Source organism: Mytilus galloprovincialis, chromosome 12 (genome assembly GCF_965363235.1).
Source record: "Mytilus galloprovincialis chromosome 12, xbMytGall1.hap1.1, whole genome shotgun sequence".
Classification (NCBI taxonomy): Eukaryota; Metazoa; Mollusca; class Bivalvia; order Mytilida; family Mytilidae; genus Mytilus; species Mytilus galloprovincialis.
The window spans coordinates 52,097,835-52,113,913 of record NC_134849.1 but is presented as its reverse complement, the minus strand read 5'-3'; positions in this window follow the sequence as shown (position 1 = coordinate 52,113,913).

The following is a 16,079-nucleotide window of genomic DNA, read 5'->3' as shown; positions in this document are numbered from 1 at the left end:
CGCGAATCAGCGCGTTCTCATTTTCTGCTAAATTAAATACACGACTGTAGACTTATGTGTACATATGATATCTTGATAATTATATTACTTACAGTTAGAGTATAAATGAACAATAGATGTGGATGACGTCAATAAAACAGCAACAACAAAAAATCAAAAATAAAGTAGATTTTAGCAGTGGAAAACATGAGAGGTAGATATTTTAATTTAGAGGAATAATTTTAGTTCCAAAGATCGACAATGTCTGATTTTCATTATTAATTTTTTTTTTTTCTGTATCAAAGAGTCTTATTTGCTAATTCGTCCGGGAAGATAAAACAAACACATACACACACAAACACAAACACACATAGATAGATAAAAGAGGGTCTTGATTGGGTTACATCATAGAAAATAACAGTCAAAATGTGCAGTATAAATGTCATAGAGGTAGAAAGGGAGAAAAATAAAGAACAGAGAATAACGATAATGAGGTACTAATACATAAAGAAAAAGCGAGAATAATTGAGGGTGCTAAAACATAAAGAATAGAAAATAATCGGGTGCAAAAATATAAAGAATAGAAAATAATCGGGTGCTTAAACATAAAGAATAGCTAAAATATAATGAACAGAGAATAATTGGCATGGCAAAATACAGTATACAGAAAAAATACCTAAAATATAATTAAGAAATGAAAGATACCCCCCCCCCCCCCCCCCCACACACACACACACACACACACTTATTTTCCTTAATTCTAGACCTAATGAAAACCTTAACATTTGTTCAATTCAGTTTGACACTGTCACAGTTATATCATCAAAATTACTCTTGTTCAACGACTGAATCAAGCAAACTTAATATCCTCATAATATGTTGTTTTTTTTAAATTTTCAAATATTTCAAAATATTTCTTTAAAATCTTTTTTTTTTATTTTCATAAAAATTCCTGAAATAGTTTGTGTGTTTGACTTTTATCAATCAAAACCATGCAAGCCAACATGCACAAAACACATATAACATAATATAGCTCGACAGATTTAAAAAAAGAAGTCTGCTCCTGAAGATCTGTTGTCTTATAGGTTGTTGTAATAGTATCTCACTTATCGATATTCCACATCCCCTTTTGTTCAAATGAAATCAGCAAAACACTTGGTATCTTCATAAATGTCTTTCCCTAAACATGACTCTTTCCATTTTAATCTGAAAAATTACACGTTCTTAATATGGATCATTAGGAAAAAATCTCAGGGAAAATGGAAGGATGCACAAGTTAAAGTTAGTATGGTTACTACTTATCCGGAATGAGCACGAAATTTATGACCAGTCAAAATAATTAGAACTCTTTCAAATCGATGGTTAAGGACTGTATAGAACACCTGGAGTCGATTTCACAAAAAAAATACAACTAAGATTGATTGTAAGTATACTGATTTGTTCTTGACTTAAGACCAATCTTAGTCGTAAGTTTCTTTTTGCAACCGACTTCTGATTCCTAGTTTAAGGTAGATTGATGGTATACATACCGCCATCTTGGATTGTACTATCGCAGTACACAATCAGTCTAGTTATATGACCAAACCTAATTTGTAGACAGATGTGCAATTTGTTTGGTTAGACTGTTTATTTATATGAAGAAAACTTGCTGAATTATTGCATTATCCAAAATATTAGATCTAAACCAAATACCAAACATTTGTGTTTTAGAATCTTTTTTTCCCCAACTGAGCCATATAAGGGGAAATAACTCTTTTAGTAACGAATTATACTGGTTGGATGGAGACATTTTTACTTTTAGCAAGAAAACAAGTTCGGTGACCTATTATTTTCTTTTTATCTTCTCCCAATTTATTTCAAAATTCTATCTCATAGATTTTTTTATGCACACAATATGTTTTTGCATAATCATTCGAAGCAAATTTAGACAATTTTCAACGACTCGTAGCTTGAAAAATAGCACTGTGACAAAAAGACACTGAAAATAGCATAGTATAAAAAAAAATCTATCTCTGGAAACTTATGCAATAAACATTTATTCAAATAGAAAACTCTCTATAAAATAAAATTTTCTCACATAAATACTCATTAATCAGAATTATAGCCTTACAGAAATCACTGTGTATATTCGAAGTTTTTCTTTACTGTACATTTTATACCCCCTCCCCTGTTTCATTTTTTTTTAAAGAATTTGAAAACGAGACTTAAATTGTTTCCAGTTAACCTTATTTGCATATTTTCTGATTTAAAATGCCTAGAATCTGTTTTAAACTGTTTCGATAACATATTGAAATCATATCAGAATACTATAAATGTAAATGTGTTTAGCAGTCAATCATTACACAACATTCAAGATTATATAAATCTCCAATCCTGCATCTGTCTCCAGTCCACATCTTACTGTATGCCTATTTGTCAATTAAAGTTCACTTTTTCTGCCTCAAATTTAGAATTATTGTCACAACAGTATAATCTGTAACCATATATCTGGCACATTTTAGCTAATATATATACTAGAAGTCTGATGTTTGCATAACTCTAAAGCATAGTTATTTTGTTCTATATCAAGAACTTTAAAATCATAAAATCATAGCATTTACAAGTTAAATTATTTGTTTTATGACCCAGGGGGTAGGCAAAAATTTCTATGTTGTTTTTTTTTTACCTTGGGGCCTGAAGTTTCCTTAATTAGGCTGCTGTTTCTAGCAATTATGAATATTAAGTACATATTCAGGATAGATCACACTATTGTAAGTTTTGTTGAGATACTTTTGTCTTTCTAGCTTGTATTTTTTATGCCGTGGTGACAAAAAACAGATGTAGGTGTTACTGCTTACTTTTGGGCTATCAACAGGACACAAACACCCCATAAATAACATTCAGGGAGGATCGATGAGTTTCAATGACTGCGAAGACTTCTTAATAATTTAACTTACATATATGCAAATATTATGAATTAATTTTGTATTCAGGACTTTAAGTAAACTATGCATACTGTAAACTGTAAATTTATGCTGAGTCATCATATATGAGGCCCAGGATTCTATCAATCTTTATGAAATATTTATAAAACTTCATATTTGAGTTAATTTCTTTAAAATCTGTGAGATAAAGCAAAGTTAAGAATGTTCTCTTTTTTCACCCTATACAGGTTGCATTTCTGTAAATATTGACAATGCAATTTCCCAAAGGAGCTCCTTTTACGGCTAAAACTGTACCACTTTACTATGAAGTTTTGGATAAAATCTTATCCTACTAGAATTGAAAGTTTATATGCACTACAAACTTCTCACAGATTAAACTAACACTAATTTTTTTAACTACCCCTACCTCGAATGAAAGGTTACCACAGATTTCAATAGAAACAAATTGCACATGTATATTTACTGGTACCATTCCCAAGTTATGTACATGTCTCTATGAGATGGAACACAGAGATCATAACTGGGAACCAGTATGTAAACAAAATTATTTTTTTTATGAATATTCTAAATCTCCCCAAAAGAGGCGTGGTTTAAGAAATAGTTATATTTACAAAGTGCAACCTATACCTATGAATGGTCTACCTTTAAGAACATATAAAAAAAGTACCTTTTTCATACTACAGGTAAGTATAGTTCATTCCTTTTGATGCATCTATTTTTATACTATGAAACTAGGCATACTGTGCAATAATTAAATAATAACTGAAATGTGTGAATAATTATAAAATGAGAAATATTTGCATATTTTGTTGAGTTTCTTCATATCTGCACTGACAGGGAACCAGCTGACTCTTGATTATACTTAATATGTTTATATACATAAAGAGCAGTTCGGCAATTTTTGTATGCAGTTTTCATCGATCCATACTGTCGCTTGCTTAACATGCTTAATGTTTCGTTGCATTTTTTTTTTTTTTTTTTGCATATTCAGGGCGAGAACAAATCAACAATATATTCTAGGTATAGCTATGAAATATGGACTACACAGATAAAGGCGTAAAATTTTGACCGTCACTAGAAATGATGGTTTGCTGGATAAATGTCTTGATGTTGCCTTGCAGAAAGTAACTCAACTGGACAACCCAAAGATTTTTCCTTGATAAAAAAGAAAGCGTGAAACGTTTGCTATACACAATATATCGGATTTAACGGTGATATATATTCTAATCGAACATGACAGCATGTTTATAAATACTGCAAAGTCTAAACGGGCGACTGTCTTGTCATGGGAGACTGCTGAATTGGAGAGGTTAAACAGGCGACTGTCTTGTCAGGGAAGATTGCTGAATTGGAGAAGTCTAACTGGGCGACTGCATGTCTTTTCAGGGGAGATTGCTGAATTGGAGAAGCCTAAAACTTTACTCAGTACTCGAAGTATAAAATTTGTATTCGAAACACCAAATCCAATTTAATTAGATGATGTATGCGTCTGAGAAAACAATGATCATACTCAAAATTTGTATAATCGCGAGATCAAGTGACCATTTATATACCTCTGAGTAGAGTCTTGAGGCCATTCATTTAATATCATTGAGATCTGAATTAAGACAAAGTAAAAAAACAGTGATATCAATGTGTCTATCATTCTGGTTTATTAATCTTTTATTTTTGTATGATTGCCTCTTTACATTAAGGACGACATCAAAAGATCGATGTAGGATAAAAAAAACTTAAATCAAATAGTTTGGGGGTGGGGGTTAAAATTCTGCAAGTTTTGTATATCTAAGATCGATTTTTACATACATGTATATCCCTATTGGTAAATCAATTTTTCCCAAATTAAGTTTATGAGGGGGATAGAGGGGTCAGTGAAAAACCTATATGAATTAAGTTTTTTAACCTACATTGAACTGTTGATGTCGTCCCTTATGTCACCTTGTTTTTGACTACATTCTTCTTTGTGTTTTTTTCACAGCATAACTAGTATTTGTTTTATTTTTTCAGAATTCTCATTTCTTCTTTAAATCTTTGTTGTTTTTGTCTTCATTGTCATTATTTTATAAAATATAGTTCTCTTAGTACGTTTCCCTTTTTTTTAATTTTGAGGGTTTTTCGTGATTTTTTTCTGTGTGACAGCGATTATCATTAAAAGTAAAGACTATGTATGCTTCTTCTAAATGTGTTTAAATTGTCGCTTGTGTGGTAGAAATTCCTTAATTAAAACATGTTATGAGTTTGTTTGAATTCCAATATCAAAATTAAATATGTACATACTGATTCTTATATTTCCTGGCCTTCAGTATAATATTATTAGCGATAGATATAGTTATTAAGAATACAATTATATGTAACTATTTTCAGATGTAAGTATTATGCCAGAGGGGTCCAATGTGATAGGTCAAAAAGCTGAGTTAAACCAAAGCCTTCAAAATAAAAAGATTCTTTTTACTAAGCACGGCACGACATACATGAGTAAGAACAAACATTATTTACAAGAATCATGTGTCGAAGGTGGATATTATGTTTTGACTGTAACTTATGAACTCGAACGTAAGCAGGTTGCTTACTAGCATATATCTCTTTACCGTAGTACAAATCAGAGTTCATGTCAAATTGAAATTTACCTTTCGTCCTGCATTTATGCATAAGCATGAAATAGTTGCTGCTGGAAAAATTAACATGCAATCATGTATTTTAATTTATGATATGAAATTAAACTAGCAAAATCTAATTGCACAAGTTCGCAATATCTTTATATTAAAAATATGTTTATGTTTATATCGCTTATAATGAACAAATCGGAGGTCAACTCGACGTCTAGAGTCTAGACTAAAATACACCCGAAACGAAGCTACATGCACATATTATCGAGGCCGGCATGCCCTGTAAATTAATTATTTTAGACTTTTTTTATAATTTGGATTAATTTTTACATTGTTATAAATCAAATATGGAATTTGACTTAAATCGGTAAACATGAAGTTGACCGCTAGTGCCCCTTTAAACTGAAAATTCGTCGCGATCACAGAAAAAATCATATAACAGTTGACTACGGGGAGGATTCGTCCATCTTAATTTGCCAATAATATTTAATGCTCAAAATTAAGTTAACTAAGGATATGAAAGTCTAACTTTTTCGAGAATTGTATTCGTTCTTGTGATCATTGATTCATCGTACTCGCTATGGAGTTTCGATACTAGAAGTCATAGCTCGCTTAAATCCATCCTTTATAGTGAGTGGTACGATTGCAACGGTGGATGCTCGAATACAACTTTGTATATTATACAAATAACGAGATGGTGTATGATTTCAATTAAGATATATACATTTGTATAACTATTCTAATTGACATGTATGTAAGCAAATGTAAGACTCACCAACAATAAGAAATTATTATATAATAATCTTTATTGCAAAATTACACCCATGAGGGTCAAGCAATACAATCAAACAATAATTTTATACTATACAATGCAATACAGTGAAATATAATGCAATACAATGAAATACAAAATAATACAATACAATATATAGAATAATAGAACATTAGAGTTCAATTATAAATGTATGTAAAAAACACCATCATAACCTTGCCTGACATAGGTCTGACTCCCTCAGTTCTAAAGACTGTTTTATGAAGACTCAAATATGACAAACAAGTTCAGGGATGGGGTTTAGATATAACATTATGTGAAACAATTCAAATGGAGAAACTCAACGGCCAGATTTATAACAAAACGATTAATAATGAAAATCCTGATTTAATAGAAAGAAAACCAAAGAAAATCGGGCTCCGGACTTGGAGTAGGCGATGACTTACTTTGATAACCCCGTTACGCCTTCTTTAAATCTATAATGTGTCAGATTTTCAAGTTCTAGATATGCGGTATTGGCTTTACTCATTGTTGAAGGTCGTACAATTACCTATAGTTGTTAATTTCTGTGCCGGTCATTTTGGTCTCTTGTGGAGAGTTGTCAGTCTCATTAATAACTTGACATACCACAAAAATTTAAGGGATGCTGCATTTCAATACAGTAGGTAATTTTAAGCCCCTTACTTAATGACAGTCACTAATTCTCCTTGTTTCTATCATGTAAGGTAACTTGTAAAACGCATGGATGTAAACATGAGAATAATGTGTTATAATTGCCAATGAGACAAGTCTCCATCAAAGCCTAACCAAATGACGTAGAAGTTATAGCAAATATCAGGTCACGTACAACAATGAGCATACTCTGGTCCATGACTCATATATATATATATATATATATACGGCAAATGTAATATAATTCAAACCAGAAAACTAACTATAGCTTAGTTGATGGTTGATGACAACGCAATACCAAGGCTATGTCACCAGATGACAGCTTTCTTTGACGTGCATACAATATACATAGTATGTCATAGTAGGTCTAGTTTTCCAATACCTTTGTAACTTTCGGTCCCCAATCCTCTGCAACTTCGTAACATGTGTCATGTATTATACTTTTTTTTTCTTCTTTTTTTTCTAGCGTCACTGATGAGTCTTTTTGTAGATGAAAAGCGCACGGATTTGGCGTAGAAAATTATAATCCTGGTATAATAATATGATGAGTGTATTTCCGATGTTTTAACTGGTTATTAACATGATTAATAAATTTCCAGTTTTGATTGATCAGAAATCTTGCGAATTGAAACCGTACTTATAACATATTGAATGATGTTATTAATTTTTCTATCCTGTTCAGTCCTGTTTTTGAATACAAGATCTAGGGCTATTATAATATTGTAATTGTTCCAGATAAGATCACAGAATCTCCTAAAATTCCTGTAAATAGTTTTTGTGTATGTGCAACGTTTTCCGATGGAGGACACATAAATCGGCATTCTATCTTTGATTCGACTGATGATGTAAATTGTATCTAATTATAAATATTTGGGTTACCCGTATCCAATTTAATGCGTCAAGTTCTTTTTCAAGCTATGTAATGATGTTTTGCGTAGTGCATAATCTTACTGTTATAAAAACGAAATTCATGTTTTTGATCAAACAATAAAATAAAGCCTATACCTTTATATGGGTGTGGAATTGGGAATATTTTAATCCCTTTACTGAACGTTTAAAAAAAGAAATATATCGGAAGATACAATTTACTCTAGGATACTTTGTAAAAACTTCATATTACTCTGCAAATATATTTTAGGTGTTAATAGAAAAAGTACAAAATTTGAAGTTTTGTCTGAATTAGGCCGTTTTCCACTGCACTTTGATATTGAAAATATTGGCTCATCATTTCCTTTGTGAAAAACTGCTTGTGATTGTTCTAAAAAGCTATTTGAAACAAAAAAAGCCCTCTTGGTATGGATCAATTAATATTTTAGGGGGAAAATGTCAGGCATAGAATACCTTATTCAAGAAAAAAATATTCAACGTTTTAATTACACTGGGCTTTGCGGAAAAAAACCAGCTAGATATACTGAAAATGGCAATCTACGAACTTATGTAACATTCAAGTGCAACTTTGGTTTTGAATATTATTAGTCAATAATGCGACAATTTGAGCAAAGAAAAATGTATTACTAGATTAAGAATATCTGCTCACACATTGCAAATTGAATCTTGCAGATACCAGGGTACTCTTCGACAAAACCGAATTTGTCTCAGGTGCACCTCGGGTGAGGTTGCGGATGAAGTTCATCTTTTATTAAAAAGAGACGAATTGATGCAAAATATATTAAAATCATGTTCAAAATTTACATAATTATGACAATAACAAATTAATTTGCATAGATAAAATGAATAATAAGGATCCCAATGTACTATCTGAATTTTATAAATATATAAAAGATACTAAGAATAGAAGAAAAACATAATCTGCAATAACTAATTCCAATAAAACACTTTAATATTATGAATTTGGATCCCCTGTTAAACCCGCACAGATCATAAGAAGAATTTCAAATTATCTGGCATATATCGCTTTAGCGTAGTACAAATCAGAGTTCATGTCAAATTGAAATTGACCTTTCGTCCTGCATTTATGCATAAGCATGAAATAGTTGCTGCTGGAAAAATTAACAAGCAATCATGTATTTTAATTTATGATATGAAATTAAACTAGCAAAATCTAATTGCACAAGTTCGCAATATCTTTATATTAAAAATATGTTTATGTTTATACCGCTTATAATGAACAAATCGGAGGTCAACTCGACGTCTAGAGTCTAGACTAAAATACACCCGAAACGAAGCTACATGCACATATTATCGAGGCCGGCATGCCCTGTAAATTAATTATTTTAGACTTTTTTATAATTTGGATTAATTTTTACATTGTTATAAATCAAATATGGAATTTGACTTAAATCGGTGAACATGAAGTTGACCGCTAGTGCCCCTTTAAACTGAAAATTCGTCGCGATCACAGAAAACATCATATAACAGTTGACTACGGGGAGGATTCGTCCATCTTAATTTGCCAATAATATTTAATGCTCAAAATTAAGTTAACTAAGGATATGAAAGTCTAACTTTTTCGAGAATTGTATTCGTTCTTGTGATCATTGATTCATCGTACTCGCTATGGAGTTTCGATACTAGAAGTCATAGCTCGCTTAAATCCATCCTTTATAGTGAGTGGTACGATTGCAACGGTGGAAGCTCGAATATAACTTTGTATATTATACAAATAACGAGATGGTGTATGATTTCAATTGAAATATATACATTTGTATAACTATTCTAATTGACATGTACGTAAGCAAATGTAAGACTCACCAACAATAAGAAATTATTATATAATAATCTTTATTGCAAAATTACACCCATGAGGGTCAAGCAATACAATCAAACAATAATTTTATACTATACAATGCAATACAGTGAAATACAATGCAATATATAGAATAATAGAACATTAGAGTTCAATTATAAATGTATGTAAAAAACACCATCATAACCTTGCCTGACATGGGTCTGACTCCCTCAGTTCTAAAGACTGTTTTATGAAGACTCAAATATGACAAACAAGTTCAGGGATGGGGTTTAGATATAACATTATGTGAAACAATTCAAATGGAGAAACTCAACGGCCAGATTTATAACAAAACGATTAATAATGAAAATCCTGATTTAATAGAAAGAAAACCAAAGAAAATCGGGCTCCGGACTTGGAGTAGGCGATGACTTACTTTGATAACCCCGTTACCCCTTCTTTAAATCTATAATGTGTCAGATTTTCAAGTTCTAGATATGCGGTATTGGCTTTACTCATTGTTGAAGGTCGTACAATTACCTATAGTTGTTAATTTCTGTGCCGGTCATTTTGGTCTCTTGTGGAGAGTTGTCAGTCTCATTAATAACTTGACATACCACAAAAATTTAAGGGATGCTGCATTTCAATACAGTAGGTAATTTTAAGCCCCTTACTTAATGACAGTCACTAATTCTCCTTGTTTCTATCATGTAAGGTAACTTGTAAAACGCATGGATGTAAACATGAGAATAATGTGTTATAATTGCCAATGAGACAAGTCTCCATCAAAGCCTAACCAAATGACGTAGAAGTTATAGCAAATATCAGGTCACGTACAACAATGAGCATACTCTGGTCCATGACTCATATATATATATATATATACGGCAAATGTAATATAATTCAAACCAGAAAACTAACTATAGCTTAGTTGATGGTTGATGACAACGCAATACCAAGGCTATGTCACCAGATGACAGCTTTCTTTGACATGCATACAATATACATAGTATGTCATAGTAGGTCTAGTTTTCCAATACCTTTGTAATTTTCGGTCCCCAATCCTCTGCAACTTCGTAACATGTGTCATGTATTATACTTTTTTTTTTCTTCTTTTTTTTCTAGCGTCACTGATGAGTCTTTTTGTAGATGAAAAGCGCACGGATTTGGCGTAGAAAATTATAATCCTGGTATAATAATATGATGAGCGTATTTCCGATGTTTTAGCTGGTTATTAACATGATTAATAAATTTCCAGTTTTGATTGATCAGAAATCTTGCGAATTGAAACCGTACTTATAACATATTGAATGATGTTATTAATTTTTCTATCCTGTTCAGTCCTGTTTTTGAATACAAGATCTAGGGCTATTATAATATTGTAATTGTTCCAGATAAGATCACAGAATCTCCTAAAATTCCTGTAAATAGTTTTTGTGTATGTGCAACGTTTTCCGATGGAGGACACATAAATCGGCATTCTATCTTTGATTCGACTGATGATGTAAATTGTATCTAATTATAAATATTGGGTTACCCGTATCCAATTTAATGCGTCAAGTTCTTTTTCAAGCTATGTAATGATGTTTTGCGTAGTGCATAATCTTACTGTTATAAAAACGAAATTCATGTTTTTGATCAAACAATAAAATAAAGCCTATACCTTTATATGGGTGTGGAATTGGGAATATTTTAATCCCTTTACTGAACGTTTAAAAAAAGAAATATATCGGAAAATACAATTTACTCTAGGATACTTTGTAAAAACTTCATATTACTCTGCAAATATATTTTAGGTGTTAATAGAAAAAGTACAAAATTTGAAGTTTTGTCTGAATTAGGCCGTTTTCCACTGCACTTTGATATAGAAAATATTGGCTCATCATTTCCTTTGTGAAAAACTGCTTGTGATTGTTCTAAAAAGCTATTTGAAACAAAAAAAGCCCTCTTGGTATGGATCAATTAATATTTTAGGGGGAAAATGTCAGGCATAGAATACCTTATTCAAGAAAAAAAATATTCAACATTTTAATTACACTGGGCATTGCGGAAAAAAACCAGCTAGATATACTGAAGATGGCAATCTACGAACTTATGTAACATTCAAGTGCAACTTTGGTTTTGAATATTATTAGTCAATAATGCGACAATTTGAGCAAAGAAAAATGTATTACTAGATTAAGAATATCTCCTCACACATTGCAAATTGAATCTTGCAGATACCAGGGTACTCTTCGACAAAACCGAATTTGTCTCAGGTGCACCTCGGGTGAGGTTGCGGATGAAGTTCATCTTTTATTAAAAAGAGACGAATTGATGCAAAATATATTAAAATCATGTTCAAAATTTACATAATTATGACAATAACAAATTAATTTGCATAGATAAAATGAATAATAAGGATCCCAATGTACTATCTGAATTTTATAAATATATAAAAGATACTAAGAATAGAAGAAAAACATAATCTGCAATAACTAATTCCAATAAAACACTTTAATATTATGAATTTGGATCCCCTGTTAAACCCGCACAGATCATAAGAAGAATTTCAAATTATCTGGCATATATCGCTTTAGCGTAGTACAAATCAGAGTTCATGTCAAATTGAAATTGACCTTTCGTCCTGCATTTATGCATAAGCATGAAATAGTTGCTGCTGGAAAAATTAACAAGCAATCATGTATTTTAATTTATGATATGAAATTAAACTAGCAAAATCTAATTGCACAAGTTCGCAATATCTTTATATTAAAAATATGTTTATGTTTATACCGCTTATAATGAACAAATCGGAGGTCAACTCGACGTCTAGAGTCTAGACTAAAATACACCCGAAACGAAGCTACATGCACATATTATCGAGGCCGGCATGCCCTGTAAATTAATTATTTTAGACTTTTTTATAATTTGGATTAATTTTTACATTGTTATAAATCAAATATGGAATTTGACTTAAATCGGTGAACATGAAGTTGACCGCTAGTGCCCCTTTAAACTGAAAATTCGTCGCGATCACAGAAAACATCATATAACAGTTGACTACGGGGAGGATTCGTCCATCTTAATTTGCCAATAATATTTAATGCTCAAAATTAAGTTAACTAAGGATATGAAAGTCTAACTTTTTCGAGAATTGTATTCGTTCTTGTGATCATTGATTCATCGTACTCGCTATGGAGTTTCGATACTAGAAGTCATAGCTCGCTTAAATCCATCCTTTATAGTGAGTGGTACGATTGCAACGGTGGAAGCTCGAATATAACTTTGTATATTATACAAATAACGAGATGGTGTATGATTTCAATTGAAATATATACATTTGTATAACTATTCTAATTGACATGTATGTAAGCAAATGTAAGACTCACCAACAATAAGAAATTATTATATAATAATCTTTATTGCAAAATTACACCCATGAGGGTCAAGCAATACAATCAAACAATAATTTTATACTATACAATGCAATACAGTGAAATACAATGCAATATATAGAATAATAGAACATTAGAGTTCAATTATAAATGTATGTAAAAAACACCATCATAACCTTGCCTGACATGGGTCTGACTCCCTCAGTTCTAAAGACTGTTTTATGAAGACTCAAATATGACAAACAAGTTCAGGGATGGGGTTTAGATATAACATTATGTGAAACAATTCAAATGGAGAAACTCAACGGCCAGATTTATAACAAAACGATTAATAATGAAAATCCTGATTTAATAGAAAGAAAACCAAAGAAAATCGGGCTCCGGACTTGGAGTAGGCGATGACTTACTTTGATAACCCCGTTACCCCTTCTTTAAATCTATAATGTGTCAGATTTTCAAGTTCTAGATATGCGGTATTGGCTTTACTCATTGTTGAAGGTCGTACAATTACCTATAGTTGTTAATTTCTGTGCCGGTCATTTTGGTCTCTTGTGGAGAGTTGTCAGTCTCATTAATAACTTGACATACCACAAAAATTTAAGGGATGCTGCATTTCAATACAGTAGGTAATTTTAAGCCCCTTACTTAATGACAGTCACTAATTCTCCTTGTTTCTATCATGTAAGGTAACTTGTAAAACGCATGGATGTAAACATGAGAATAATGTGTTATAAAAGTCTCCATCAAAGCCTAACCAAATGACGTAGAAGTTATAGCAAATATCAGGTCACGTACAACAATGAGCATACTCTGGTCCATGACTCATATATATATATATATATATATATACGGCAAATGTAATATAATTCAAACCAGAAAACTAACTATAGCTTAGTTGATGGTTGATGACAACGCAATACCAAGGCTATGTCACCAGATGACAGCTTTCTTTGACATGCATACAATATACATAGTATGTCATAGTAGGTCTAGTTTTCCAATACCTTTGTAATTTTCGGTCCCCAATCCTCTGCAACTTCGTAACATGTGTCATGTATTATACTTTTTTTTTCTTCTTTTTTTTCTAGCGTCACTGATGAGTCTTTTTGTAGATGAAAAGCGCACGGATTTGGCGTAGAAAATTATAATCCTGGTATAATAATATGATGAGCGTATTTCCGATGTTTTAGCTGGTTATTAACATGATTAATAAATTTCCAGTTTTGATTGATCAGAAATCTTGCGAATTGAAACCGTACTTATAACATATTGAATGATGTTATTAATTTTTCTATCCTGTTCAGTCCTGTTTTTGAATACAAGATCTAGGGCTATTATAATATTGTAATTGTTCCAGATAAGATCACAGAATCTCCTAAAATTCCTGTAAATAGTTTTTGTGTATGTGCAACGTTTTCCGATGGAGGACACATAAATCGGCATTCTATCTTTGATTCGACTGATGATGTAAATTGTATCTAATTATAAATATTTGGGTTACCCGTATCCAATTTAATGCGTCAAGTTCTTTTTCAAGCTATGTAATGATGTTTTGCGTAGTGCATAATCTTACTGTTATAAAAACGAAATTCATGTTTTTGATCAAACAATAAAATAAAGCCTATACCTTTATATGGGTGTGGAATTGGGAATATTTTAATCCCTTTACTGAACGTTTAAAAAAAGAAATATATCGGAAAATACAATTTACTCTAGGATACTTTGTAAAAACTTCATATTACTCTGCAAATATATTTTAGGTGTTAATAGAAAAAGTACAAAATTTGAAGTTTTGTCTGAATTAGGCCGTTTTCCACTGCACTTTGATATAGAAAATATTGGCTCATCATTTCCTTTGTGAAAAACTGCTTGTGATTGTTCTAAAAAGCTATTTGAAACAAAAAAAGCCCTCTTGGTATGGATCAATTAATATTTTAGGGGGAAAATGTCAGGCATAGAATACCTTATTCAAGAAAAAAAATATTCAACATTTTAATTACACTGGGCATTGCGGAAAAAAACCAGCTAGATATACTGAAGATGGCAATCTACGAACTTATGTAACATTCAAGTGCAACTTTGGTTTTGAATATTATTAGTCAATAATGCGACAATTTGAGCAAAGAAAAATGTATTACTAGATTAAGAATATCTGCTCACACATTGCAAATTGAATCTTGCAGATACCAGGGTACTCTTCGACAAAACCGAATTTGTCTCAGGTGCACCTCGGGTGAGGTTGCGGATGAAGTTCATCTTTTATTAAAAAGAGAGGAATTGATGCAAAATATATTAAAATCATGTTCAAAATTTACATAATTATGACAATAACAAATTAATTTGCATAGATAAAATGAATAATAAGGATCCCAATGTACTATCTGAATTTTATAAATATATAAAAGATACTAAGAATAGAAGAAAACCATAATCTGCAATAACTAATTCCAATAAAACACTTTAATATTATGAATTTGGATCCCCTGTTAAACCCGCACAGATCATAAGAAGAATTTCAAATTATCTGGCATATATCGCTTTAGCGTAGTACAAATCAGAGTTCATGTCAAATTGAAATTGACCTTTCGTCCTGCATTTATGCATAAGCATGAAATAGTTGCTGCTGGAAAAATTAACAAGCAATCATGTATTTTAATTTATGATATGAAATTAAACTAGCAAAATCTAATTGCACAAGTTCGCAATATCTTTATATTAAAAATATGTTTATGTTTATACCGCTTATAATGAACAAATCGGAGGTCAACTCGACGTCTAGAGTCTAGACTAAAATACACCCGAAACGAAGCTACATGCACATATTATCGAGGCCGGCATGCCCTGTAAATTAATTATTTTAGACTTTTTTATAATTTGGATTAATTTTTACATTGTTATAAATCAAATATGGAATTTGACTTAAATCGGTGAACATGAAGTTGACCGCTAGTGCCCCTTTAAACTGAAAATTCGTCGCGATCACAGAAAACATCATATAACAGTTGACTACGGGGAGGATTCGTCCATCTTAATTTGCCAATAATATTTAATGCTCAAAATTAA